We start from the raw sequence: 8,408 nt of genomic DNA, 5'->3' as shown, positions 1-8,408 counted from the left end.
CTAATTATTTGGTGATAATTTTAGTAACTTCAGTAATAAATGGCAATTCTCTCTCTCTTCCTCTCTCTCTCTCTCTCTCTCTCTCTCTCTCTCTCTCTCTCTCACACACACACACACACACACACACACACACACACACACACACACGAAGATTTTAGAGGCAGTGATGTTATTTTCATCTATGAGTGACAACTGGAAAGGGAAAGTCCAGAAAAATACAGAAATGAATTGAAAAGAATAAAAAGCCAAGTTATATACATTAGCTAAAAACTAACATCCAGGCAAAGTATTCTGAAAAAGACAGGTATCATCAGATCTTCAAAAGGCCCTAATTACTAGAGTCAAAAGCTGTCAGGAAATATTAAAAAGAAATAGCCAAATGAGATCACCTTAAATGTTTCGGACAGTATGAAATTAATAAATAGATTGTTTCTGTGTGACTTTCTAGTAAAAGAATATGGAACATGCAAATTGAATCAGTCGTAGAAGCTAATATCTGCCAGGCATTTCATGCACTTATTCGTAGATGTTTTTCAGGGCAATGACAAATGTTCTCTTGAACCATCATGGTTTTACTATATCAGTGGCTTAAAACTTTTGTTCCCAAATTACATGCTAGACTATGCTATCTCTCTTTTATAAGATGATGTACGTTTTCAGTAATTTACTGGAAAGTAGTTTAAGTTGGTAGAACTCTAGTTAAATTTGGAAGTTTAAGAATGTTACACATTTTTTTCCTAGTTTGAGAGTAGCTGTTAAGACTATGGTCCCTAAAGTTCAACTTACTGGGTTCAAACTTCGCTTCTGCCACTTAGTTTTTGGATACTATATATGTTTTCTTCTGTTTTAGAATGTTTAATTGATTCTTTTTTCAAATCTCCTGTCATTTTTATAATTTCTAGTTTTCCACCAAAACTTTTGACTTTGTCTTTTGTCTCCTTAAACACAAAAAGGATATTTTAAAGTCTGTCTGATAATTCCGATATTTAGAGTAGCTGTGGATACATCCCTGTTATTTATTGTTTCTATTGATTCTTTCTGTGAAGTCTGGTTTCCATATGGGCCAGGCATTCTTTTGTTTGTTTGTTTGTTTTTGAATTGTAAAAATAATTTGAGGCCTGTATGATTTTATCTTTCTCCAGAGAGGATTTTCATTTACTTCCGCTGGGAATCTGTGAACATTGCAATGTGGGGTCGTCTTAATCCAATTTTAAGGACGGGATTCCTAGGCCACCAGGTGCCTGGAAGCTAGGTGTGGTCTATAAGTTTGAACAATTAAGTTGGAGAACTCATCCTAGAAAAAGTGCTACATACCTCATTGCTGAATATCACTACAGTCACCCCCCCCCCACCCCCTTGGGAAGCTATGCACTGACACCAGCACCTAGTCTGCCCTTCAAAGCAATTTTGGAACTCTTTTTCTGGAATGGCCATCAGAGCTGTCATCGTATTACCCTTGAAGTCCTGAATGTCATCAAAATGCCTTCCTTTCAATATTTCATTTATTTTCAGGTAAAGAAAGAAGTCACTGGGGGCCAGATCAGGTGAGTAGGGAGGGTGTTCCAATACAGTTATTTGTTTATTGGCTAAAAACTCCCTCACAGACAGTGCTGTGTGAGCTGGTGCATTGTCGTGATGCAAGAGCCATGACTTGTTGGCGAAAAGTTCAGGTCATCTAACGTTTTCATGCAGCCTTTTCAGCACTTCTAAATAGTAAACTTGGTTAACTGTTTGTCCAGTTGGTACAAATTCATAACGAACAATCCCTCTGATATTAAAAAAGGTTAGCAACATCATTACAACAAGTTCGCAAACTTAATTGTCAGACCTTGTATGTGAGGAATGGTTTTATTTTCTGCCCCCATTCCCATCTCTCCCCGCCCCAGGAAGCTGTCAAAACACTACTTAACCTTTCATCCATCTCTTCTAAATCAACAAATATCCCCAGGGTTAAAGAAGTTGCAAGTGCCAGCCTGGCCAATCTGTATTTCTTTCTTTTTCTGGATGTTGGCCAGGTAATTCTCCATTACCTTGTGAGTTCTCTGATACTTTCCAGAAGATATTATTATATACTTCTAGCTTTTCTATTTGCGTTCAGTGGGAAGGTTGGTTTAAATTTCTGTCTGCGATTCTATGATTTAGAAGCTCCTTCAATTGATTCATCATTACATTTTCTCATCTCTTACAATCCATCAGCAAGTCTTTTGATTCCTCCTTTAAAATACTTCCTAAACTTGAACATTTCACCAATGTTCACTGTATTGGATTAGCAAAAAAATAAAGTTATGAATTCAAAAACATGGTCTTTTTTTAAGTAAATCACTATGTCATTTAACTTGTGAGCAGCAGCAAAAAGATAAACAAATACTAGAAGCTGAAAAATCCTTGCATTTGGTGGTTGCTCCATTTTATAACAACTTTCTTCCATCTGTTCTATTAAAATTCTTGTTTATTTTAGTTATGTGTAGCATTGACTATGTTAGTGAAACATAAAAGCTCAGATATTCTGTACATTAAATTTAAGAATTTTAAAAGTCAGAAGTCCTGCATTAAGATATTTTTCCTTGAGATAGTTTATGCTGCATTAATATCTATCTAAATTAGGTTTCTGTGACTATTTTCCTATTAGTAATCTTTCTTTCGTGTATGCTTTAATTCTTCTTACTTATTTAATATGTTACCAATGATTTTGGCGTGGTTCAATATGATATGGAAAGTGTGTCTAGGGGAATTTTTTAAAGAATACCGTTATGATTATTTCACCTTTGGAAAAGAAAGAGGGTTATGAGACTGTTGAAAATGTTTAGATGATCGATGCTCTGTATCAAGAAAAGGAAGTAGATAAGATCTTTTTTTGATTTAGTGTTTCTGTATTTTACTTGGCTGAACATGATAAAGCAATCAAATCTATAAGAAGTGGTGCCCTACTTCTAACAAAAAACGGTTATGAGCTCCTGCTGGTGATGTAGCAACCTTGGGGAGAATGAATCAGGGATGAGCTTGTACCACAGGCAAACCTATAAACCCTAATTCTTCAAAATCAGAACCCCAAAAACCAACGGCAGTGGGAACACAGGCAGCCACGCCTCCATTTTCAAAAGTAAATCATTATCACTATTGTGGGACACCTCCATCCAAAGGGAGGACACCCCAACCAATAGAATGTCTTGGGAGACACTTTTGGGAGAAGGGATGTGGGCAGCAATGTAAAGGACAGGTTGCCTTCATCTTTGTCCATTGTACATGAGCTAGATAATCTCTGTTTTAAACTAATGCATTTTATGACTGCTTACATTTGGTTTGCCAATACGAGATGATCAGGAAAAGAGAGAGATAAACTGTTACTACCACTAAAAAAGTTAAGCTCTCACAGAAATATGTCATCAGGTATTTAACTTCATATTTATCTTTGGCCCATTTGGAAGCAAATAACAACTTAACTCCTTAACCCCTGGGATATCAGTATTAATAAATAAGATAATACACAAACTGCAACTAGTTTGTTGGACGTGACATGCTAAAATACCTCCCAGACATTTTTTTTTTTTGCCTTATTTACAGTCTTTCATTCCACTATGATGCTTCTTCCAAAAGATATTCCCTTTATTTAAGTAAAAATATTAGGTAACTCAATTATGCTCTATGTACACCAATTTGTATCTCTATTAATTGGGATTATTTAAACACAATAACTTTAAAAGGCCATCAAAATAATGCTTCTACAAGGCAAAGAGATGCATTATATAAAATTTGCTTTCTATGATAAGAAATAAAAAATGACTGAGGGGTCAAACTATATTTGTACATAGTTATTATAAAAGGAATATCTTCTCAGCAAAAACCATTTAAACAATAGCACAAAATGATACTTTTAAAAAGTAAAAATATTCCTCCAAGGGCTCCAACTTCCACCTGCCTTCCCATTCCCACATTCCATTTGTGGGAATGCCCCCCCCCCCAAAGATGTCCATGTCCTAAGCCTTAGTATGTGTGAATACAGTACCTTATATGGCAAAAGGGACTTGGCCAATGTGATTACGTCAATGAGCTTGAAATGGGGAGAGTATTTTGGATTATTTGGGGCCAATATAATCACAAGGGTCCTTATAGAGGAACGAGGGAGGGAGGAGACTCAGAGTCAGAGAGAGAGCTGGAAGATGCTACACAGCTGTCTTTGAAAATGGAGGAAGGAGCCATGAACCAAGGAATGCAGGCTGCCTCTAGAAGCTGGAAAAGGCAAGGAAGAAGTTTCTCCTCTAGCGCTTCTGGAAGGAACACAGCATTGCAAATACCTTGATTTTGAGCCCAGTTAAAGCCATTTTGGACTTCTGATCTCCAGAACTGTAGGACAGTAAATTTGTGTTGTTATAAGCCACCAGGACTGTGGTGCTTTGTTACAGCAGCAATAGGAAATCAATATACCGTTTAACCACTGCTGTACTTGTGTAGCCTTCCACAGTATGTACAAAGGCCTGCTATGATTTTCTTTTATTATTCATCCACTTTTATCAGGCCAACCCCTTATATTTGTGGGACTCAGGTGAGAGTGCAGATGGAAGCCCACATATCATATGTCTAAATATTTTTAAGTTAACAAGCTAACAGATTGTTAAGTAAAATGTGTTCTATCCTCCTACCTTAACAAATACAACTTCAAAACAAAAAAATTTAATGTGACTCTGGTTTGTGTAAGACCAAATGTTGGCAAAATATCAAAGATGACCAATTTAATTACTCTTACATAAGGGTGCGTATTCTCTTGATGGTCCATCTATGTTTGGAAGAGTCATACATAATTCATAAGCTATTACATAATCATACCATAACTCCTTTTCTTTTTTCTACACAATTCAGTTTCCCCTTCAGTGAACTGACTATTCATATGCTTTGCTTAGCCTTTTCTCTTTCTATTTGGGTTAACTATATTTTTGGGTTATATACTCAAGTTCCTTGTATTCTTGGTATTTATCCCCTCAGGTGCCTCCTGCTTCCAATAAATAATTTCAAAGAAAAAGTTAAAAGGCTACATACTTTTAAAGTTTGTCTCAAAGACGACATGTAGAATTATCTGATGGATTTGAATTTTTGTTGTCTTACGTTGGTTTTGTTTTTTACCAACATAAGAATGCTAACATTTTATTGGTTTGTTTAAACTATTTACACTTATTGTATTGCTGTGATGCTAGGTCTTATTTCAACCATCTTGTTTCCAGTTATCTATTTGCCATACTTTTTAAGTTTATTTACTTATTCTAGTCTAATTCTCCCATTAGAATTCTATTTTCCTATTCTATTTTAAAAGATCCACATCTTAATTTTATTCTTATGATGGATAGCCCAGCTTATTAGGATTCATATTTATGATTGTTTTTCATCAGAAAGTTTTAAAGTTTATCAATATCTAAATCTTCTCTCTACCAGAAAACCAAGCATACCTAAGCTCACTATCATAGCCCTACAGTCCTGTACATCTCCACCCACACTCACGCCATAATGATATTATCTCGAACAGGGCTATTTAAATGTGGTCCATGTCCCAGCAATGGTCCACAAACTAATATCAGTTTGTGAAGAGAGAGAGACAGAGAGAGAGACAGAGAGAGACAGAGAGACAGAGAGAGACAGAGAGACAGAGAGAGACAGAGAGACAGAGAGAGAGACAGAGAGAGAGAGAGAGAGAGAGAGAGAAACTTTGTGCCAGTGTAAATCAACTGAATTACTAAGTGCACAGTTTAGTACAGCTGACTTTTTTCTCTTAGCAAGATTTTCTCAATAAAAGAAGCAGTGTATTGATTTACATTCCTGCATAAACTCCTTATCTCATCTAAATGGATAACAAACTATTCTTGGACTGGCACTTGAGTAGCATCACGCTAGAGTTTTAGTTCTAGATAGTTAGAATATGCTTTTGTATGTCATCTCTTCTTTAGTCAACAATAAAATTAACTAAGCTTGATGTTTATTTTCTTCAATGCTTTAAAAATACTAATTTATCCTTTTCTTTCATCCAATGCTGCTGCTCAGAAAATTTAGTCTGACTTTTATTGCTTTGTAGTTTACCTGCATTTACCCTCTGGAAACTTTCAGCATTTGTTTTTGAATTTAGTGCTCTAAAATGTTAATTTAATGTGTCTAGGTGTAGTTTTCTCATCTATTCTGTTGTATGATCCCTTTCCAACTGAGGTTTTACATCTTCCATTCTGGAAATTTTCAATAATTATGTTTTCAGTCTAATTTTCCTTCATTTATTTTACGATTACTCCAATAATAATATTGGGGGATCCATCTATCCCCCACAACTTCTTACTTTATTTTCCAGCTTATTGCCTTTTCCTAAAGTTTTCCTAGCATATTCTCCAACCTGATTTTCCAGCTCATTATTTTGTTCTTTGGCTGTTTTCACTCTGCTATTCAATTATTAAACCCATCCATTGAGATCTTTACTTCAACAATAATGTATTGATATTCAATATCTCCAGTTGGTTCTTCTTTGAATCTTCCTGTTTCGTATTTCCCATATTCTCCATTATGTCTCTGAGGATATTTACTGCTTTTATTTTAAATTCTTTGTCCATCATGTCCATTCACTACAATTACTTCTATAATGATGTTTTGTTTGTTTTGTCTTTTTTTGTGTTTCTGGGTTCATAATGTGAGCTTGTGAGCTCATATTACCATGATAAAATCACTTAGTTACCTTTGCAAATAACAGATACTGGGGGAGAAGAGTGAAAGTCTGGCCCTAGCTGTAATAGTTTAGGTAGTAGCGGGATACCAGTATATCACAGCATGACCATGTGGCATTGCACTTTGGGCTCAACCACTCCTTCTGTGCCCTCCACCTACAAGATCCTTCCTGCCTATCAAGTAAACTACCTAATATCTATCCCAGGCATTACTCCTTTCTAAAACTAATCACAAAAAAATATTTTACAATTTGTTGTCCAGCCATAGGGGGTGAGTAAGGAGGTTGGTGGGAATGTTGACGTACCCATTTGCACTCAACTCCAGCTAAATACCCCAGAACTCACCTGGTCGACCTAGGATCTGCTATTCATACCAATTCAATCACTAACACTCATTGAATTGCCCTTTAGAGGATCTTTACTTCATCACAGGGAGCTGATGCAGCAGCCTTGATTAGAATCTCTTTCAGCATGAAGAGTTCTAGTTTTGCTTCTTCCACTAAAATGACTAAAGCAGGTTTGTCCCACTTTTCTCAAAAATCTCCACAGAAACCATTTTTATGTAGGGCAGAACCTCTAATATAACTTTCCTACAAGTATATAATCTCATAATATAAGTACAAATGAGAAACTTCTCATTAAAATATTTTATTTATTTCCTTCCATCACGGTATATTTGATCCCCTTTTCCCTTTTAATCTATGTGCAGAAAAGAGTTATCATAGCCAGCCTGCAACTGCTATCCGTAGAAAGGCTTGCTTACAAGAGTGGCCCCTGGCTGGCATCTGGAACTTGATTAGAAAACTTTCTCTAAATGATAACAGTGGCTCACTGTACTTATACGATTTGTACAAAACAATGTGGCTTATGCTGAACACCTCCTTTCCTTCTGAGAATCTGGAATTTCAGTGATTGTAGTCAGTCACACAGGTACTGTGTGCCTACGTGCCAGCCCACAATAAAAACTCTGGAGCCCAGGCTCAGGCAAGTACTCCTGACAGACATTCCTCACATGTTGCTAGAGCTCGGTCGCTGGCAGAATTAAATGCATCCTGTTCGGTTCCACTGGGAGACGACTCAGAAGCTTGTGAGTGGTTTTCTCCAGACGTCACCTGAGTACTTTCCCCTTTACCAATTTTGCTTTGTACGTATTCCTTCAGGGAGATAAACAGCCATGGGTATGACCATCTGCTGAGTCCTGTGAGGGCTAGTGAATCACTAAATTTGGGGAGTAGTCTTGGAGACCCCTGACACAATCTACCTGTGAGCATATTAAACAATCTGAATATATCTCAACATCTCTGGCTCTGGAATGCCTCCTCATCTATGCTGGGTGCCAGAGAGCACACCATTCACTTCCAATAAGGCAATGAAGATATAAATTAGAGTCACATGACAAAGTAAATTTGCCTATCAAAATAACCTTGCCTAATGAGTAATAAGAATTAAAATAGCAATGAAGTTATCAGTGACAACAGCAAAATCCATGCTTTTTTCCTACAAAAAGTACTGAATAAAAACACAAGTTCAAGAGTGTTCAAAAATATTTTAATAGAACATGAATAGCAGAGAGATCAAATAGTTACAAATTATAAAAACTGACTACATAAAACAATTGTTTTTCTCTCTATTGAGAAAAACCACCTTGAGGGAAGTGAAGCTCTATATTACACCTCCTCCAAACCCAAATTATTCTAAGAACTCACCTCCTACACATGAGCA

Source organism: Rhinolophus sinicus, chromosome 17 (assembly GCF_057876585.1).
Source record: "Rhinolophus sinicus isolate RSI-liver-muscle chromosome 17, RSI-T2T, whole genome shotgun sequence".
NCBI lineage: Eukaryota > Metazoa > Chordata > Mammalia > Chiroptera > Rhinolophidae > Rhinolophus > Rhinolophus sinicus.
The sequence above is the reverse complement of the archived record's forward strand: the minus strand, read 5'-3'. Positions refer to the sequence as shown.